Raw genomic sequence first — 19,167 nt, forward strand, 5'->3', positions numbered from 1 at the left:
GCAACATTCGGTGTCTAAGTTGTGGCAAGGTTTTGGTGTGCTTTGTAAACTGTTTTGATACAATCAAGGCCTTTTTGTCTGAAAAAGCACAAAACTACCCCAACCTAGATGATGGCAAATGGCTGTGTAAACAATGGCTCACCTAAACAAAGTCAACCTCTGTCTCCAGGGTGCCGGGCAAATGGCTCTGGATCTTTATGAAGCCTGGAAGACATTTGTTGTAGAGCTAGCGTTTTTTTCTCAGGATATTCGAACTTCGATTTTGCACTACTTCCAACACATACAAGAGCTATCGACACATTGCACTGTCAGTGTTGATGAGATTGGAACGTACATGCAAGAACTGGAATCAGGATTTTCTGACAGATTTCAAGATTTCCAGCGATTTGGCCCAATGCTTTCTTTTCTAATTAAACCTGAAAAGTTCAACGAAAGTGACTTGGATTTGTCTGTATTTCAGTGAATGGGTGCTGAAGATTTTGAGATGCAGCTCATTCAGTTAAAAAGCTCAGAATTGTGGGCATCAAAGTTTGGAGAGCTGCAGAGCGCACTTGAAGCTACCGAGAGAGATCATGGGGCCTCTATTCTGACCTGCTGGACGTCCCTGCCAGTGAAATTAAACTGTTTGAAGAAAATTGCTGTTAGGATATAGATATTCAGGCCTGTCTGTAAAGGCCTATACTCTAAGAATTTAGGTGAATTCTTATCACTTGGCTAGTGATAGAGGTATAAAAGAAAGAATCAAAACCACTGTCTGCCAGTGTAAGGGCCTTCTCTTACTGTGACAGTTTGTGGCCCTGTGCTTAGGCTCAGGCCTTTGGCTAAGCATCAGAGGCAGCCATAAGCTGGGAAGCGAACGGTCACATCCTCACATTCCAAACTAGTCACATTGAAATAAGGTGCTATTGGGCTGTTAGGCACTATCAGGACAGGATTGTATTCCTATCACCTCCAGAGAAAGGGAAGTGCCTAGAAAATGTAAAAGGAAACTTAGTTTGATAGCATCCTGTCTGGCAAGAACTCACTTATCAATAGCTGGGATGTGAAATCCTCACTTCTGTGTTGTTTTGTCATTATAGTTCCCACTTTGCTGTTGTTTGTCTGTATAATCTCTGTCTGGTTCTGTGATTGTTCCTGTCTGCTGTATAATTAATTTTGCTGGGTGTAAACTAATTGAGGTGGTGGGATATAATTGGTTACATAATCATGTTACAATATGTTAGGATTGGTTAGTTAAATTTCAGGAAAATGATTGGTTAAGGTATAGCTAAGCAGAACTCAAGTTTTACTATATAATCTGTAGTCAATGAGGAAGTGACTGGGTGTGGGTGGGGGTGGGCATGTGGGTGTGTGAGATGGGAACAGGGAATGGGGGTAAGAAAATTGGAATCATGTTTTGCTAAAGGGGGAGATGGGAACAGGGAATGGGGGTAAGAAAATTGGAATCATGTTTTGCTAAAGGGGGAGATGGGAACAGGGAATGGGAGTAAGGAAGTTGGAATCGTTTGGCTAAGGGCAGGAATGGGAACAGGGACACAGGTGTAAGGCTTTGTGGTGTCAGAGCTGGGAAGGAGGATACTAAGGAAGGAAACAGGAATCATGCTTGCTGGAAGTTCACCCCAATAAACATCGAATTGTTTGCACCTTTGGACTTCGGGTATTGTTGCTCTCTGTTCATGCGAGAAGGACCAGGGAAGTAAGTGGGTGAAGGAATAAGCCCCCTAACAATTGCGTTTGCAATACTTTCAGCATTTGGATCCACATACCTGTGTGAACAGGTATTTTCACACATGAAATCTGTCCTCTATCCCTCTCGGTTAACAACAGATCACTCAGAAGCCTGTGTGCAGTATCCAAATACGTGCCAGACATTGGAAAACTCAGCAAGGAAAAGTAAGGGCAAGGATCACACTAATCTGATAAGATCTGCATTTTCATTTAATTTTAAATGAAGCTTCTTAAACATTTAAAAAACTTTATTTACTTTACATACAACAATAGTTTAGTTCTATAATATAGACTTAAAGAGAGAGACCTTCTAAAAACGTTAAAATGTATTACTGGCACATGAAACCTTAAATTACAGTGAATAAATGAAGACTTGGCCCACCACTTCTGAAAGGTTGCTGACCTCTGCACTAGAGGGTGAATCCTCATTAATGACTTTTTTTTTAAAAGTATGCAGTGTAGTTGCAGCCATATCAGTCCCAGGATGTTAGAGAGACAAGGTGGGTGAGGTAATGTCTGTTATTGGACCAACTTCTGTTGCTGAGAGAGACAAATTTTAGAGTCACACAGAACTCTTCTTCTGGTCTGTGTGGAGCTCTGTATGGCTTGAAAGCTAGTCTTTCTCACAAGCAGAAGTTGGTCCAATAGAAGATATTGCTTCACCCACTTTGTCTATTTTTTTAGATCAATCAATTAACCAATTCTTAATCTGTTTAATATGTGCTGTATCAATGTTCTGAAGTAACATTTTTTTAAATTAGAATGTCAAGTAGCACTAAGTCAAACACTTTTGATGCCTAAATACAATACTAAGCTCTTCAAAATCTCTGCTCAGCTCGCAGGAGTGTGCACTGTCTCTTCTTCTGGCATATTTTACAAAAATTGGAACTTCAGCAGGAGGGAGGAAAGACACCCACCTCAGTATACCCTACAACGCAGCAGTTAGGACAGTCATGTGGGAGGTAGGTGACCTGGGATAACATTGTTGCTCAGAATGAGGCAGATTGGAGGTTTAAACTGGGGTCTCTAACATGCTTGGTGACATCTTAAAACACTAGGCTTCTGGTTACAATGGTGCACATAGTCCCTTCTTTTTGTGCAAGAAAGGGCTGACCTGGGTTAGCTGTCTGAGTCCAGGTGAGTGAGCATAAGAACATAATATAAGAAAGGCCATACTGGGTTAGGCCAATGGTGCATCTAGTCCAGTATCCTGCCTACAATAGCCAGTACCCGAAACTTCAGAGGGAATGAATGGGACAGGGAAATTATTGAGTGATCCATCCCCTATTGCTGAGTCCCAGCTCTGGGAGTTGTAGGTTTAGGGAGACCAAGAGCATGGGGTTGCATCCCTGACCCTCTTGGCTCATAGCCATTGGTGGACCCATCTTCCATGAACGTATCTAATCCTTTTTTTGAACTTGGTTATACTTTTGGCCTTTACAACATCCCCTGGAAACGAGTTCCACAGATTGAGTGTGAGTTGTGTGAAGAAGTAATTCCTTATGATTGTTTTAAACCTCCTGTCTTTTAATTTAATTGTTTGACCCTTGGTTATTGTTTTATGAGAAGGGGTAAATAACACTTCCTTATTCACTTTTCTCACACCAGTCATGATTGTATAGACCTCGGTCATATCTCCCTTGGTCGTCTCTTTTCTAGGAAGAACAGTCCTCATCTTTTTCCATCCCCTTAGTCATTTCATTGCTGTTTTCCTCACTTTATCCAATTCTAACATATCTTATTTTGAGACGATGTGACTAGAACTGCACGCAGTATTCAAGGTGTGAATGCACCATGGATTTCTATGGGGGGCATTATGATATTTTCTGTTTTATTATTTATCCCTTTCCTAATGGTTCCTAATATTCCATTAGCTTTTTTGACTGCCGCTGCACATGGAGCAGAAGTTTTCAGAGAGCTATCCATGATGATCTGTTTCTTGAGTGGTAATAGATAATTTAGATCCCATCATTTTGTATGTATATTTGGGATTATATTTTGCAATGTGCAATACTTTGCAATGATCAGCACTGGATTTCAATTGCCATTTTGTGTCCCAGTCACCCAGTTTAGTGAGATTCTTTTGTAACTCTCCAATCATCAGATTTGGATTTATCTATCTGGAAGGCATGGGATGCACTGTCCGGGATGGCATGGGATGCACTGTCCTGGGTTGGGGGTTCCACAACCACCGCTCCCAAGAGAAGGAGGCAAGTGGTGGTGGTCGGGGACTCTCTCCTCAGGGGGACTGAGTCATCTATCTGCTGCCCCGACCGGGAAAACCGAGAAGTCTGCTGCTTGCCAGGAGCTAAGATTCACGATGTGATGGAGAGACTGCTGAGACTCATCAAGCCCTCAGATCACTACCCCTTCCTGCTTCTTCACGTGGGCACCAATGGTACTGCCAAGAATGACCTTGAGCGGATCACTGCGGACTACGTGGCTCTGGGAAGAAGGATAAAGGAGTCTGAGGTGCAAGTGGTGTTCTCGTCCATCCTCCCCGTGGAAGGAAAAGGCCTGGGAAGAGACCGTCGAATCGTGGAAGTCAACGAATGGCTACGCAGGTGGTGTCGGAGAGAAGGCTTTGGATTCTTTGACCATGGGATGGTGTTCCAAGAAGGAGTGCTAGGCAGAGACGGGCTCCACCTAACGAAGAGAGGGAAGAGCATCTTCGCAAGCAGGCTGGCTAACCTAGTGAGGAGGGCTTTAAACTAGGTTCACCGGGGGAAGGAGACCAAAGCCCTGAGGTAAGTGGGAAAGTGGGATACCGGGAGGAGGCATGAGCAGGAGCACGTGAGAGGGGAGGGCTCCTGCCTCATACTGAGAAAGAGGGGCGATCAGCAGGTTACCTCAAGTGCCTATATACAAATGCACGAAGCCTGGGAAACAAGCAGGGAGAACTGGAAGTCCTGGCACAGTCAAGGAATTATGATGTGATTGGAATAACAGAGACTTGGTGGGATAACTCACATGACTGGAGTACTGTCATGGATGGATATAAGCTGTTCAGGAAGGACAGGAAGGGCAGAAAAGGTTGGGGAGTTGCACTGTATGTAAGAGAGCAGTATGACTGCTCAGAGCTCAAGTATGAAACTACAGAAAAACCTGAGAGTCTCTGGATTAAGTTTAGAAGTGTGAGCAACAAGGGTGATGTGGTGGTGGGAGTCTGCTATAGACCAGCGGACCAGGGGGATGAGGTGGACGAGGCTTTCTTCCGGCAACTCGCAGACGTTACTAGATCACAGGCCCTGGTTCTCATGGGAGACTTCAATCACCCTGATATCTGCTGGGAGAGCAATACAGCGGTGCACAGGCAATCCAGGAAGTTTCTGGAAAATGTAGGGGACAATTTCCTGGTGCAATTGCAGGAGGAACCAACTAGGGGCAGAGCTCTTCTTGACCTGTTGCTCACAAACTGGGAAGAATTATTAGGGGAAGCAAAAGTGGGTGGGAGCCTGGGAGGCAGTGACCATGAAATGGTCAAGTTCAGGATCCTAACACAAGGAAGAAAGGAGAGCAGCCGAATACAGACCCTGGACTTCAGAAAAGCAGACTTTGACTCCCTCAGGGAACTGATGGGCAAGATCCCCTGGGAGAATAACATGAGGGAGAAAGGAGTCCAGGAGAGCTGGCTGTATTTTAAAGAATCCTTATTGAGGTTACAGGGACAAACCATCCCGATGTGTAGAAAGAATAGTAAATATGGCAGGGGACCAGCATGGCTTAACAGTGAAATCCTTGCTGCTTTTAAATACAAAAAAGAAGCTTACAAGAAGTGGAAGATTGGACAAATGACCAGGGATGAGTATAAAAATATTGCTCGGACTTGCAGGATTGAAATCAGGAAGGCCAAATCACACCTGGAGTTGCAGCTAGCAAGAGATGTTAAGAGTAACAAGAAGGGTTTCTTCAGGTATGTAAGCAACAAGAAGAAAGTCAAGGAACGTGTGGGCCCCTTACTGAATGAGGGAGGCAACCTAATGACAGAGGCTGTGATTGCAGAGCCATTGGCCATTATCTTTGAAAACTCATGGTGATCGGGGAAGGTCCCTGATGACTGGAAAGAGGCTAATGTAGTGCCCATCTTTAAAAAAGGGAAGAAGGAGGATCCTGGGAACTACAGGCCAGTCAGCCTCACCTCAGTCCCTGGAAAAATCATGGAGCAGGTCCTCAAGGAATCAATTCTGAAGCACTTAGAGGAGAGGAAAGTGATCAGGAACAGTCAGCATGGATTCACGAAGGGCAAGTCATGCCTGACTAATCTAATTGCCTTCTATGACGAGATAACTGGCTCTGTGGATGAGGGGAAAGAGGTGGACGTGTTGTTCCTTGACTTTAGCAAAGTTTTTGACACGGTCTCCCACAGTATCCTTGCCAGCAAGTTAAAGAAGTATGGGTTGGATGAATGGACTATAAGGTGGATAGAAAGCTGGCTAGATTGTCGGGCTCAATGGGTAGTAACCAATGGCTCCATGTCTAGTTGGCAGCCGGTATCTAGCGGAGTGCCCCAAAGGTCGGTTTTGTTCAATATCTTCATAAATTATCAGGAGGATGGTGTGGATTTCACCCTCAGCAAGTTTGCAGATGACACTAAACTGGGAGGAGTGGTAGATATGCTGGAGGGTAGGGATAGGATACAGAGGGACCTAGACAAATTGGAGGATTGGGCCAAAAGAAATCTGATGAGGTTCAACAGGAACCGAATGGCTCGGCAGCAGTTCTGGAGAAAAGGACCTAGGGGTTACAGTGGACGAGAAGTTGGATATGAGTCAACAGCGTGCCCTTGTTGCCAAGAAGGCCAAGGGCATTTTGGGATGTATAAGTAGGGGCATTGCCAGCAGATCGAAGGATGTGATCGTTCCCCTCTATTCGACATTGGTGAGGCCTCATCTGGAGTACTGTGTCCAGTTTTGGGCCCCACACTACAAGAAGGATGTGGAAAAATTGGAAAGAGTCCAGTGGAGGGCAACAAAAATGATTAGGGGACTGGAACACATGACTTATGAGGAGAGGCTGAGGGAACTGGGGATGTTGAGTCTTCAGAAGGGAAGAATGAGGGGGGATTTGATAGCTGTTTTCAACTACCTGAAAGGGGGTTCCAAAGAGGGTGGCTCTAGACTGTTCTCAGTGGTAGCAGATGACAGAACAAGGAGTAATGGTCTCAAGTTGCAGTGGGGGAGATTTAGGTTGGATATTAGGAAAATCGTTTTCACTAGGAGCGTGAATGCATTACCTAGGGAGGTGGTGGAATCTCCTTCCCTAGAAGTTTTTAAGGTCAGGCTTGACAAAGCCCTGGCTGGGATGATTTAATCAGGGATCAGTCCTGCTTTGAGCAGGGGGTTGGACTAGATGACCTCCTGAGGTCCCTTCCAACCCTGATATTCTATGATTCTATGATCTTGAGTAATTTTTATTTTCTGCAAATCTTGCCAATTTATTTTTAACCCTCATTTCCAGATCATTTATAAATATGTGGTATAGCAGTGGATGCACTATTTACCTCTCTCCATTGAGAAAACTGACCATTCATTCAAATTCTTTATTTCCTATCTTTCAACCAGGTACTTATCCATGAGAGGACCTTCCCTCTTAACTCATGCATAGTTTGCTTAACTCATGCATAGTTTGATGAGGGACTATAGTGGTTATGCACTTTTCATGCTGCATGGGTGATGTCATATTCAACAGTGTACTACACTGCCCCAGCAGGAAGGGGGAGAAAGCAGACAAAAAAAAGTATAATCTGGTGTAAAACTGGACAAGTGGCCTCACTCCGTCCAAACACCCTCAGTGAGGCCCTTCACCCCAAATCCTTGGCGAGTTTTTCCAGTTTCCACTTTTCACCCTCATCCATCTTTATCCAACACTGAGAGTCTCCAAAGGAAGAACTGACTCAGCTTGAGTATCGGATCCCAGGCAGAGTTTGAAATGTGATATGTATGAGAGAGAGACAATGTGTGTGTGTGGTTGTGTATTTGCTATTCCCCATGGCTGTAACCACTAGACCCGTCTCCACTCCCAGTGCTCTGGGCAGAAATTTGGAGTCCTGTTGATTGTTTCCTTTCAGCTCCAGGGCCCTCTGATGAATCTGGCGAATGGCACCATCCCAATGAACAAGTTCATCCTGCTCAGTTTCCACGCCCTAGGCCAGCAGAGCCGTGCTCTCCTCTGTGCTCTTCTCTCCTCCACCTACGCTGGAACACTGGCAGGCAACCTGTGCATTGTATGGGCTATCCTGCAGGACCCTGCCTCCAGCGCCTGTCCATATTCATCCTGTTGGGGAAATTCTCCTGGCTGAAGATCTGCTATGTCATGGGGAGTAGATGGCCAGTCCTCTGTGGAGAAAGAGGTGGTTAGGGACTATTGAGAAAAGCTGGACATGCACAAATCCATGGGGCTGGACGAGTTGCATCTGAGAGTGCTAAAGGAATTGGAGGCTGTGATTGCAGAGCCATTGGCCATTATCTTTGAAAACTCGTGGCGAACGGGGGAAGTCCCAGATGATTGGAAAAAGGCTAATGTAGTGCCAATCTTTAAAAAAGGGAAAAAGGAGGATCCTGGGAACTACAGGCCAGTCAGACTCACCTCAGTCCCCGGAAAAATCATGGAGCAGGTCCTCAAGGAATCAATCCTGAAGCACTTACATGAGAGGAAAGTGATCAGGAACAGTCAGCATGGATTCACCAAGGGAAGGTCATGCCTGACTAATCTAATCGCCTTCTATGATGAGATTACTGGTTCTGTGGATGAAGGGAAAGCAGTGGATGTATTGTTTCTTGACTTTAGCAAAGCTTTTGACACGGTCTCCCACAGTATTCTTGTCAGCAAGTTAAAGAAGTACGGGCTGGATGAATGCACTATAAGGTGGGTAGAAAGTTGGCTAGATTATCGGGCTCAATGGGTAGTGATCAATGGCTCCATGTCTAGGTGGCAGCCGGTGTCAAGTGGAGTGCCCCCAGGGGCCGGTTTTGTTCAATATCTTCATAAATGATCTGGAGGATGGTGTGGATTGCACTCTCAGCAAATTTGCGGATGATACTAAACTGGGAGGAGTGGTTGATATGCTGGAGGGCAGGGATAGGATACAGAGGGACTTAGACAAATTGGAGGATTGGGCCAAAAGAAATCTGATGAGGTTCAATAAGGATAAGTGCAGGGTCCTGCACTTAGGACGGAAGAACCCAATGCACAGCTACAGACTAGGGACCGAATGGCTAGGAAGCAGTTCTGCGGAAAAGGACCGAGGGGTGACAGTGGATGAGAAGCTGGATATGAGTCAGCAGTGTGCCCTTGTTGCCAAGAAGGCCAATGGCATTTTGGGATGTATAAGTAGGGGCATAGCGAGCAGATCGAGGGACGTGATCGTTCCCCTCTATTCGACATTGGTGAGGCCTCATCTGGAGTACTGTGTCCAGTTTTGGGCCCTGCACTACAAGAAGGATGTGGATAAATTGGAGAGGGTCCAGCGAAGGGCAACAAAAATGATTAGGGGTCTGGAACACATGACTTATGAGGAGAGGCTGAGGGAACTGGGATTGTTTAGTCTGCAGAAGAGAAGAATGAGGGGGGATTTGATAGCTGCCTTCAACTACCTGAGAGGTGGTTCCAGAGAGGATGGTTCTAGACTATTCTCAGTGGTAGAAGAGGACAGGACAAGGAATAATGGTCTCAAGTTGCAGTGGGGGAGGTTTAGGTTGGATATTAGGAAAAACTTCTTCACTAGGAGGGTGGTGAAACACTGGAATGCATTACCTAGGGAGGTGGTGGCATCTCCTTCCTTAGAAGTTTTTAAGGTCAGGCTTGACAAAGCCCTGGCTGGGATGATTTAGTTGGGGATTGGTCCTGCTTTGAGCAGGGGGTTGGACTAGATGACCTCCTGAGGTCCCTTCCAACCCTGATATTCTATGATTCTATGATTCATAACCACAATGCCACGGATGCTCTCTGACCTGGTGTACTGCAGCATCCCTATCTCCTTCCGTGCCTGCTTCATGCAGGGCCACTGAGTGCTTCTTCCTTTCCACAGTGCCACTAAGTGCTTTTTCCTCTCGGACATGGCCTTGGATAGGTTCCTAGCCTTCTACTGCCCCTTGTGCTGCCCTGTATTCATGTCCCACCAGCTCTGCTGGGCCCTGATGGCCTCCTGATGGCTCTCCAGCTTTCTGTGGTTCATGATGCACATACTCCTCATTTCCCAGCTCTCCTTCTGTGGCCCTGTGGTGGTGTATGCACATCCTGTCCCACTTCAGAGTGGATTGTGGGTGCCCTGGACACCATGGTTACAGTCTGCCGGACTGTCTTGGACCTCAGAAAAGTGTGGCCTAATGGCAGAATCAAAGCAGCAGCCCTTGAATTATGGGTTGCGTTGCCTAATGGCGCGAGACAATATGGCTGCCTACCAGCCTAGGGTGGTGTGGCCTAGTGGCTAGAGTCAATATAGCCATCCTCGAATGCAGGGCAGCATGTCCTAATGGTCAAATCTGGGGGCTGTCACCAAAAGGGGGGGGCGGCAGGGGTAGGGGGACCTGAGTCCATCCAACTCCACCGGGTTCTGACCCAGGGCCCTAGGAGTGGCAGAGTGGTCTGCCACTGGGTCAGCAAAGAATCCAACTGCAACATGCTGACTTTACACGGGTAGGAGACACCACATACCCTATCTCCCTGGGTCACTTCCTACTGGGCTTCCTGAAGCTTCAGCACATATGACATTGGGGTGTCTGGGCTCCTTGGCATAGATACTCCCTGGACTCTGACTCTAACTGGTCAGCTATAGACAATAGGTCTACCTGGCCCCATTGCTGGCTGCTTCTTGCACGACAGCTTTCTGGACTGAACAGGCCTGAGCACCCTCATCATCTTCACCACCATTCTCTTCATCCTGGCTTCCTATGGGCTAGTTAACAGGGCAGTGCTGAGGCTGCCCTCAGGGACTGAGCAGCACAAGGACTTGCAGCTGGTGATCATGGTCCTATTCTACGGCTCTGTCTAGTCAAACTGGCAGCCTCGGGGAGCAGCAGGAAGGTGGTGACTCTCTTCTACACAGTGGGAACCCTGCTGATCTACAGCCTGCTCAACCTGCTGATCTACAACCTGAGAAACAAGGAAATGAAGGAAGCTCTGAGGAGGATGCAGCTGGGGGAGCGGTAGGGGGTTCTGCTCTGGCCCCAGTCTGTAAAGACCGGCCTGTCAGGCATTGGTCAATGGAGTATGAGGACTTCCCCTTCCAGGGGGTGCTTGGTCCAGTCCTGCAGGGGGAACACACATAGAATTTTACGTGACCTGCAAGGGTCACTTGTAACATAAAAAATGGCTGTTTGATGATACACCCAGATCACAAGGGGAAATGGGGAGGGTGTGGGGGTATATGTATCCTTGCTCTAGGAAATGAGCCCTGCTGAGTGTGTGTGTGCAGGGGGTAGGAAAGCGAACCAAGTGCATGTGCAGGGAGGCTGGCTCGTATCTCTGCCCTTTTTGTACAGCTGTATTTTACAATTGTTACATGGATAAATGAGTTATCACACTTAGATTCAGAGAGTAAAGTTCTGCTCTTCTTTTCTCTGCTGTCAATCAGGAGCAACCCTGATGATGTCAAGAAACTGACACATATGCAGGGGGGACCAAAATCATGGCAACATTATATTTGTATGTTACAGACCACACTCCTTTCCCACAGCCAGGGATAGAACCCAGGAGCACTGACTACCTCCTCCCCTCACTGCTCTTATCCACTAGGCCCAAGCACCCTCTAAGAGCTGGAAAAGGAACCCCAGGAGTCCTGGCTCCCAGACCAGTCCTCTGACCACTAGAGCTCACACCCACTGCCTGCGCTGTGTTGACTCGTGGCATTAACGGAGGCTGTCCAGGAGGGGCGTCCCTCTGGTATCTTTCATGGGAATTAGAGCCCCTTAATAAATCACACAGACCAGACTGCAAATCATAGACTATCAGGGTTGGAAGGGACCTCAGGAGGTCATCTAGTCCAATCCCCTGCTCAAAGCAGGACCGATCCCCAACTAAATCATCCCAGCCAGGGCTTTGTCAAGCCTGACCTTAGAAACCTAAAAGGAAGGATATTCCACCACCTCCCTAGGTAACCCATTCCAGTGCTTCATCACCCTCCTAGTGAAATAGCTTTTCCTAATATCCAACCTAGACCTCCCCCACTGCAACTTGAGACCATTACTCCTTGTTCTGTCATCTGCTACCACTGAGAACAGCCTAACTCCATCCTCTTTGGAACCCCCTTTCAGGTGGTTGAAAGCAGCTATCAAATCCCCCCTCATTCTTCTCTTCCGTAGACTAAACTATCCCAGTTCCCTCAGCCTCTCCTCATAAGTCATGTGTTCTAGTCCCCTCATCATTTTTGTTGTCCTCCGCTGGACTCTTTCCAATTTTTCCACATCCTTCCTGTAGTGTGGGGCCCAAAACTGGACACAGTACTCCAGATGAGGCCTCACCAATGTCGAATAGAGGTATAGATACAACCCAGGTGCACTGACTACCCCCTCTCCACATTGCTCTTAGCCACTAGACCCAACTGCCCTCTGAGAGCTGGAAAAAGAACCCAGGAATCCTGGTTCCCAGACCAGCCCTCTGACCACTAGAGCTCATACCCTCTGCCTGTGCTGTGTCGACTCATGGCATTAATGGAGGCTGTCCAGGAGGGGTGTCCCTCTGGTATCTTTCATGGGAATTAGAGCCACTTAATAAATCACACAGACCAGACTGCAATTAGCTTGTGTTGATGTCTGAACATTTCTTGCTCTGGGTATTGATGACTTGGGCCGCTGGCGAAGCCAATTAAAGAGCTAAGCTGAGTTTGCCGCTGGTTCCTGCTTGAAAAGTTGGAACCAGGCAATTCAAAGCAAAAGTTATCTCATCTCCTCATAGAGCTCAGCACAGATCCCAGTGCTAGAGAGGGGTGGGGCTGAGAGTCAGGACTGAGGGGCACGGGCAGAGAGGGGAACTGGGCCTCCAGGATCTGTTCAGATCTTGGTGTCTAGCAATGAGCAGAGCTATTGAATATCAGGTTCAAATGGGCCCCTGCTCTGCTGGGAACCAACCCACACATTCTATATGGGACTCACTGCACAGAGTAGGCAGTGATACAGCAGGGAAGAGGTGAGGGTGGAGGGGCCTTGATGGGCTTGCTAGGGGTCTCCTAGTCCCAGTGAGATTTCTTCCCTCCTGGGATCAGCCCTTTCGGTTAGTATATTGGGGCAGAACCTGGGTCTCACTGAGTGCAAGGGGAGGTGGGACCATCTTTAGCAGAGAGCATGGGAAACGGGGACTCTCTGTCCCTCTCAATAGTGGGGATCGCCCCATTCTAAGGTACCCTGCACCCCGGCCACACCAGTCCCTCTCTGTAGGGGAAACAGCCCCATTCTGAGCTCCTCATATATGCCCCCCCACCCCAGGTACCCAAGTCCCTTTCCACAGGGGGGATCACGATGTTCTGAGCTCCCCCATCTACACCCCTCAGCATAGCCACACAAGCCACACCCTTCATCCCCACTCCAACCAGCCCCCACATACTGACCCCTCACCTCCACTCAGTACAGCCCCACCAGCCAGGGCCCTGTTGCCCACTCCATCCAGCACCCACAGCCAGGCACCTCACCCCCAATCTGTCCTGTTCCCCCAGTCAGGCCCCTTTCCCCCAATCCATACAGCCCCACCCCACGTCCCTCACCTGCAATCTGTCAAGTCTCCCGAGCCAGAACTCTGACTCCCAATTTGCCCCCCCTCCACCGCAAGCCAGGCCCCTTACCTCCCATCTGACCAGCAGCCCTCCTCCACAGCAAGGCCCCTGAACCCCACTCTCTCCATCCCAGACAGCTAGGCCCCTCATCACCCCCAATCTGTCCGCCCCACCATTGCATGTCATCAAGCACCCCCACCCCACCCCACTGCCAGGCCCCTGACTCCCACTCCATCCAGCTCCCCGCCATCCAAGCCCTTCAGCCCCACTCCTTCAAGCCCCCCTGCCAGATGATCCCTCAGCTGCATTTCATCAAGCCCTCCCCTCCCCGACAGCTAGTCACCTCACGCCCACTCCATCCATCACCCCGCTTCATCCAGCCCCGCCAGCAAGGCCCCTGAACCCCATTCTAGCCAGCCACCTCATCTAGGCCCCACACCTCCATTTGATCCAACCCCCCCAATCTCCAGCCAGGCTCCTGTCCCCTGCTCCATCCAGCCTCCAAAACCAGGCCCCTCATGCCCACTGCTTCCAGCCCCAAAGCCCTTGAACCCCACTCTATCCACCCTCACAAACACATCCCCCTCCGCCACTTTACCCAGGCCCCCCGTCCAGGCCCCTCACCCCCACTCTGTCCTTCCCCACCCAGCAATGCCCCTGAACCCTACTCTGTCCAGCCCCCACAAAAAGACCCCCACCCTAACTCTGCCCAGCCCCCACATTCAAGGCCCTCCCCCCACTCCAATCAACCCCTCCCCCACAGACATGCTCCTCACCCGCACTGTATCCAGTCCCCATAGCCAGGCCCTTCACCCACTCCAGGTATCACCCCCACTCTGTCCAACTCCTGTCCAGCTAGGCCCCTCACCTCCAGGACCCCCTCTCCATAGCAAGGCCCCTGAAGCCCAATCTGTCCAGGCCCCATAACCAGGCACTTCACCCCCACTCCATCCAATGTCCCCCAGACATACACCCCACAACCAGACTCCTTACCCCAACCCGTCGAGCCCCTCCAGTCACCCCCTCACTCCCACTGCAGCCAGCCTTGCCATCCAAGCCCCTTACCCCCCATTGTTAGGGGGCTTATTCCTTCACCCAGTTACTTCCCTGGTCCTTCTCTCATGAACAGAGAGCAACAATACCCGAAGTCCAAAGGTGCAAACAATTTGATGTTTATTGGGGTGAACTTCCAGCAAGCATGATTCCAGTTTCCTTCCTTACTGTCCCCCTTCCCAGCTCTGACACCACAGAGCCTTACACCTGTGTCCCTGTTCCCATTCCTGCTCTTAGCCAAACATCAATCATGATTCTATGATTCTATGATTCTAGTCAAACATTGGGAGTCAAACATTTGGAAGATTGGGCCAAAAGGAATCTGATGAGGTTCAATAAGGATAAGTGCAGGGTCCTGCACTTAGGACGGAAGAACCCAATGCACAGCTACAGACTAGGGACCGAATGGCTAGGCAGCAGTTCTGCAGAAAAGGACCTAGGGGTGACAGTGGACGAGAAGCTGGATATGAGTCAGCAGTGTGCCCTTGTTGCCAAGAAGGCCAATGGCATTTTGGGATGTATAAGTAGGGGCATAGCGAGCAGATCGAGGAACGTGATCGTTCCCCTCTATTCGACATTGGTGAGGCCTCATCTGGAGTACTGTGTCCAGTTTTGGGCCCCACACTTCAAGAAGGATGTGGATAAATTGGAGAGAGTCCAGCGAAGGGCAACAAAAATGATTAGGGGACTGGAACACATGACTTATGAGGAGAGGCTGAGGGAGCTGGGATTGTTTAGCCTGCAGAAGAGAAGAATGAGGGGGGATTTGATAGCTGCTTTCAACTACCTGAAAGGGGGTTCCAAAGAGGATGGCTCTAGACTGTTCTCAATGGTAGCAGATGACAGAACGAGGAGTAATGGTCTCAAGTTGCAGTGGGGGAGGTTTAGATTGGATATTAGGAAAAACTTTTTCACTAAGAGGGTGGTGAAACACTGGAATGCGTTACCTAGGGAGGTGGTAGAATCTCCTTCCTTGGAGGTTTTTAAGGTCAGGCTTGACAAAGCCCTGGCTGGGATGATTTAACTGGGAATTGGTCCTGCTTTGAGCAGGGGGTTGGACTAGATGACCTTCTGGGGTCCCTTCCAACCCTGATATTCTATGATTCTATGATTCTATGATTCCAATTTCCTTACCTCCATTTCCTGTTCCTATTTCCCCCTTCACCCAAACATGATTCCAGTTTCCCCACCCCCATTCCCTGTTCCCATTGCCCCCCCAGCCATCCACTCACCCACCCTGATTGACTGTAGACTGTATAGTAAAACTTGAGTTCTGCTTAGCTATACCTTAACCAATCATTTTCCTGAAATTTAACTAACCAATCCTAACATATTGTAACATGATTATGTAACCAATTATATCCCACCACCTTAATTAGTTTACACCCAGCAAATTAATTATACAGCAGACAGGAACAATCACAGAACCAGACAGGGATTATACAGACAAACAATAGCAAAGTGGGAACTATAATGACAAAACAATACAGAAGTGAGGATTTCACATCCCAGCTGTTGATAAGTGAGTTCTTGCCAGACAGGATGCTATCAAACTAAGTTTCCTTTTACATCTTCTAGGCACTTCCCTTTCTCTGGAGATGATAGGCATTATCAGGACAGGATTGTATTCCTAACAGCCCAATAGCACCTGATTTCAATATGACGGGTTTGGAACGTGAGGATGTTACCGGTCGTTTCCCAGCATATGGCTGCCTCTGTTGCTTAGCCAAAGGCCTTAGCCTAAAAACAGGGCCTCAGACTGTCACAGTAAGAGAAGGACCTTACACCGGCAGACAGTGATTTTGATTCTTTCTTTTATACCTCTAGAACTAGCCAAGTGATAAGAATACACCTAAATTCTTAAAGTACAGGCCTTTACCGACAGGCCTGAATATCTATATCCTAACACCCACTACAGTCAATACCCCTCAGCCAGGCCCCTCACAGCCACTCCACCCCCACCCCCAGGAAAGCCCCTGAACCCCACTCTTTCCAGCCCCAAAACCAAGCCCCTCACCCCCACTCTATGCAGCCTCCCCAGCCAGGCCCCCTCATCCCTCTTTGTCTAGCTCCCTTTGTTGGGGACACTGGGGCATGGCCACTAGGTAACTCGAGGGGATGGAAGACCACGAGTGTCGATGAAGCCCCCTTGCACTAGGCCCAGGTGTCCTTGGCCCCCCCTCCTGCCTGGAGGCACTCGCAGTAGCTCTGCATACTAGGCCCAAGTGTCCTTGGCCCCCCCGCCTGGAGGGACACACAGCAGTTATGCTGAGAATCTGCAACAATATGTTGCAGAGTCAGACTGCCTGAAATTAAGCAAGGCCACACAGGGCAGATATGGAAGAACAATGCTGAATAAAGTAGCTTTATGTATAGTTTAACAAATGATACAGAGAATCAGGGAACTAGCTGGGAACTGGATTGGCTGGCTATATGGATACTTGGGGCAGCTTGCTATTGGATAAGTATGCTGGGAAAAAGGATGTATAAAAGCCTGTGTAACTTCCTGCTCTGTGTGCAGGATTTGAGATTTTATTCTCCCTGTACCTTTTTGCAGCTGCAAATAAACTTTTCTGCTTCTCCACCCCGTTGTGATTATTGGGTGTAGCACACCGGGTAACGAACCACTCAAGCTGTTGTTCAGCCTCTCGGCACTGGGTGCCGGCAACACCTTCATCAGGCTTTTCACACCCATTCTCTCCAGCCCGTTGGCAGGCCCCTCATGCCCACCCCATCAAGTCCCCCACCCAGCCCCCTCATCCCAACTCTGCCCAGCCCCCACATCCAGGCCCCTCCCCCACTCCAATCAAGCCCCCCAGTCATGCCCTCACCTGCAAGACATCCATTCTCCATCTCCAGGCCCCCTCACCTCCCACTCCATCCAGGCACCCAGCCAGGCCCATCACCCCCACTCTATCCAACCCCCGTCCAGCAATGCCACTCACCTCCAGCATCCCCTCTCCGCAGGAAGGCTCCTGAACCCCAATCTGTGCAGCCTCCACAACCAGGCCCCTTACCTCCCACTCCACCCCCCCCCCCGGAAGGCCCCTGAACCCCACTATTTCCAGCCCCACAACTAGGCTCCTCACATCCCACTCCATCCAGTTTCCCCAGCCAGGCCCTCACCCCCACTTTGTCTAGCTCCCACAACCAGGATTTTCACACTCAATCTGTCCAGGCGCCCAGCCAGGCCCCCCAGCTGCACACCATCAAGCCCACACCGCCAGCTAGGTCCCTCAACTCCACTCTCTCCAGCTCCCCAGCCACACTCCTCGCTGATACTCGGCCCAACCCCCCATTTTCCGCCCCCCCCCCACCAGGCTGCTCTCCACATTCCAGCCAGCCCCCAGAAGATTACCCTGTTTATTTTGGTGAAAACTGGAAAAACCTGATTTTAAGTGGCAAGTTTTCCAGTTTTCACTCTCATCTATTAGATTCTGACCAGAGTGGGGATTTGGGGCTGACCAGAGTGAGGACAGGGCCCAGCCTGGGGAACAGCTTGGCCTAGAGAAGCAGGGAAGTGTGCAACCTTCTAGTTAATGATTAATGAGGTGCCAGCTAAGTATAGGACCCACACTATGGGAAGCTCGGAGTTTTGCTTTTCCCTTGGCTTGGCAAAAGAGAAACACATCATCTCCCCGCATTGCAAGGTCTACACTTGCCCTGTGTTTATAAAGCATCTTCGCCCTTCCACTCCATGTACATAGCACAGGTGAGATGTCGCCAGCTCTGGGATGGGGCAGCTGGGTGACAGCCGCAGAGTGACACTACATGGAGATGGCGCACCTGCAGCTGAGATGTAGCCAGCTCTGGTGTGACGTAGCTCGGTAACAGCGACGCAGCAACACTGCATGGAGATGGCTCGCCTGGTGCTGAGATGCAGCCAGCTCTGGGGAAGGATGGCAGGGGAACAGCCACAAAAGGATGCCGCAAGGAAGTGGCTCGCCTGGCACTGCGGTGTAGTGTCTGTGTCTGCTGCTGTCTGCTGGAGGGAATGAACCCTGCTCAGTGGGTGCAGAGAGCGGGAGAACCCAGCACCTGGTAGAAGATGGAGCACTGCCTTAGTACTGCCAGCCCGGGCTTCAATTTGTCATGTGTCCGAGGGGCTGGTGCTGGAGCTTTCAATGTGGCCTCATCCTGACACCCCCAAGGCCTCTTTGTGCGCGTTGGGAGCTGTGTGTGTGGAGGTCTCTGTGTGTGTATTTGGGGAGGGCTGGGGGGTGGGGCTGTGTGTGAGGAAGGGCAAGTGTGGGGGGGAGGCTGTGTGTATGTGGGAGGGGAAATCGGTGTGGGATGTTTGTATTAGTGCTGTATGGAAGGCTTGGCGGGGCTCTCCCTGACACTCATACAGGGATCAAATCCAAACCTGGCCGCTCCTACCCACCCCAGAGACCAAGTCCCAGGGACCCAGTGGGTCAGAGAGCAGATATCAGCCCCCTCTTGCCCAGCTCCCTTCACAGCAGAGGCGGAGAGAGAAGGCTGAGATCTCACAGCCAGGTGGGTTTTCACACACAGCTTCCTTCTTGCTCCCATTCTTCCTTGGCTGCTGCACTGTTCTGCCGCCCACACCACCCTGCTCCAACACTAACCCAGCCATGCACAAGTGCAGGCTGGAAATTAGCAGGAGGTTTCTAACCATCAGAGGGGGGATGTTCTGCAACAGCCTCCCAGTAGGAGTTGTGGAG

General features: G+C 49.5%; 2 pseudogenes across 2 annotated transcripts in view; both read right to left on the reverse strand.

The window, feature by feature from the left end:
- LOC311529434 (olfactory receptor 5V1-like) overlaps window positions 1-19,167 on the reverse strand; it is a 504,463-nt pseudogene that overhangs the window by 286,206 nt on the left and 199,090 nt on the right. The window lies entirely within an intron of this gene.
- The window catches only part of LOC311529399 (olfactory receptor 10A7-like), a 329,327-nt pseudogene that overhangs the window by 150,617 nt on the left and 159,543 nt on the right, over window positions 1-19,167 (reverse strand). The gene's annotated exons all lie outside the window — the stretch shown is intronic.

This window comes from Lepidochelys olivacea, assembly GCF_965140295.1.
Source record: "Lepidochelys olivacea isolate rLepOli2 genome assembly, chromosome: 13".
NCBI lineage: Eukaryota > Metazoa > Chordata > Testudines > Cheloniidae > Lepidochelys > Lepidochelys olivacea.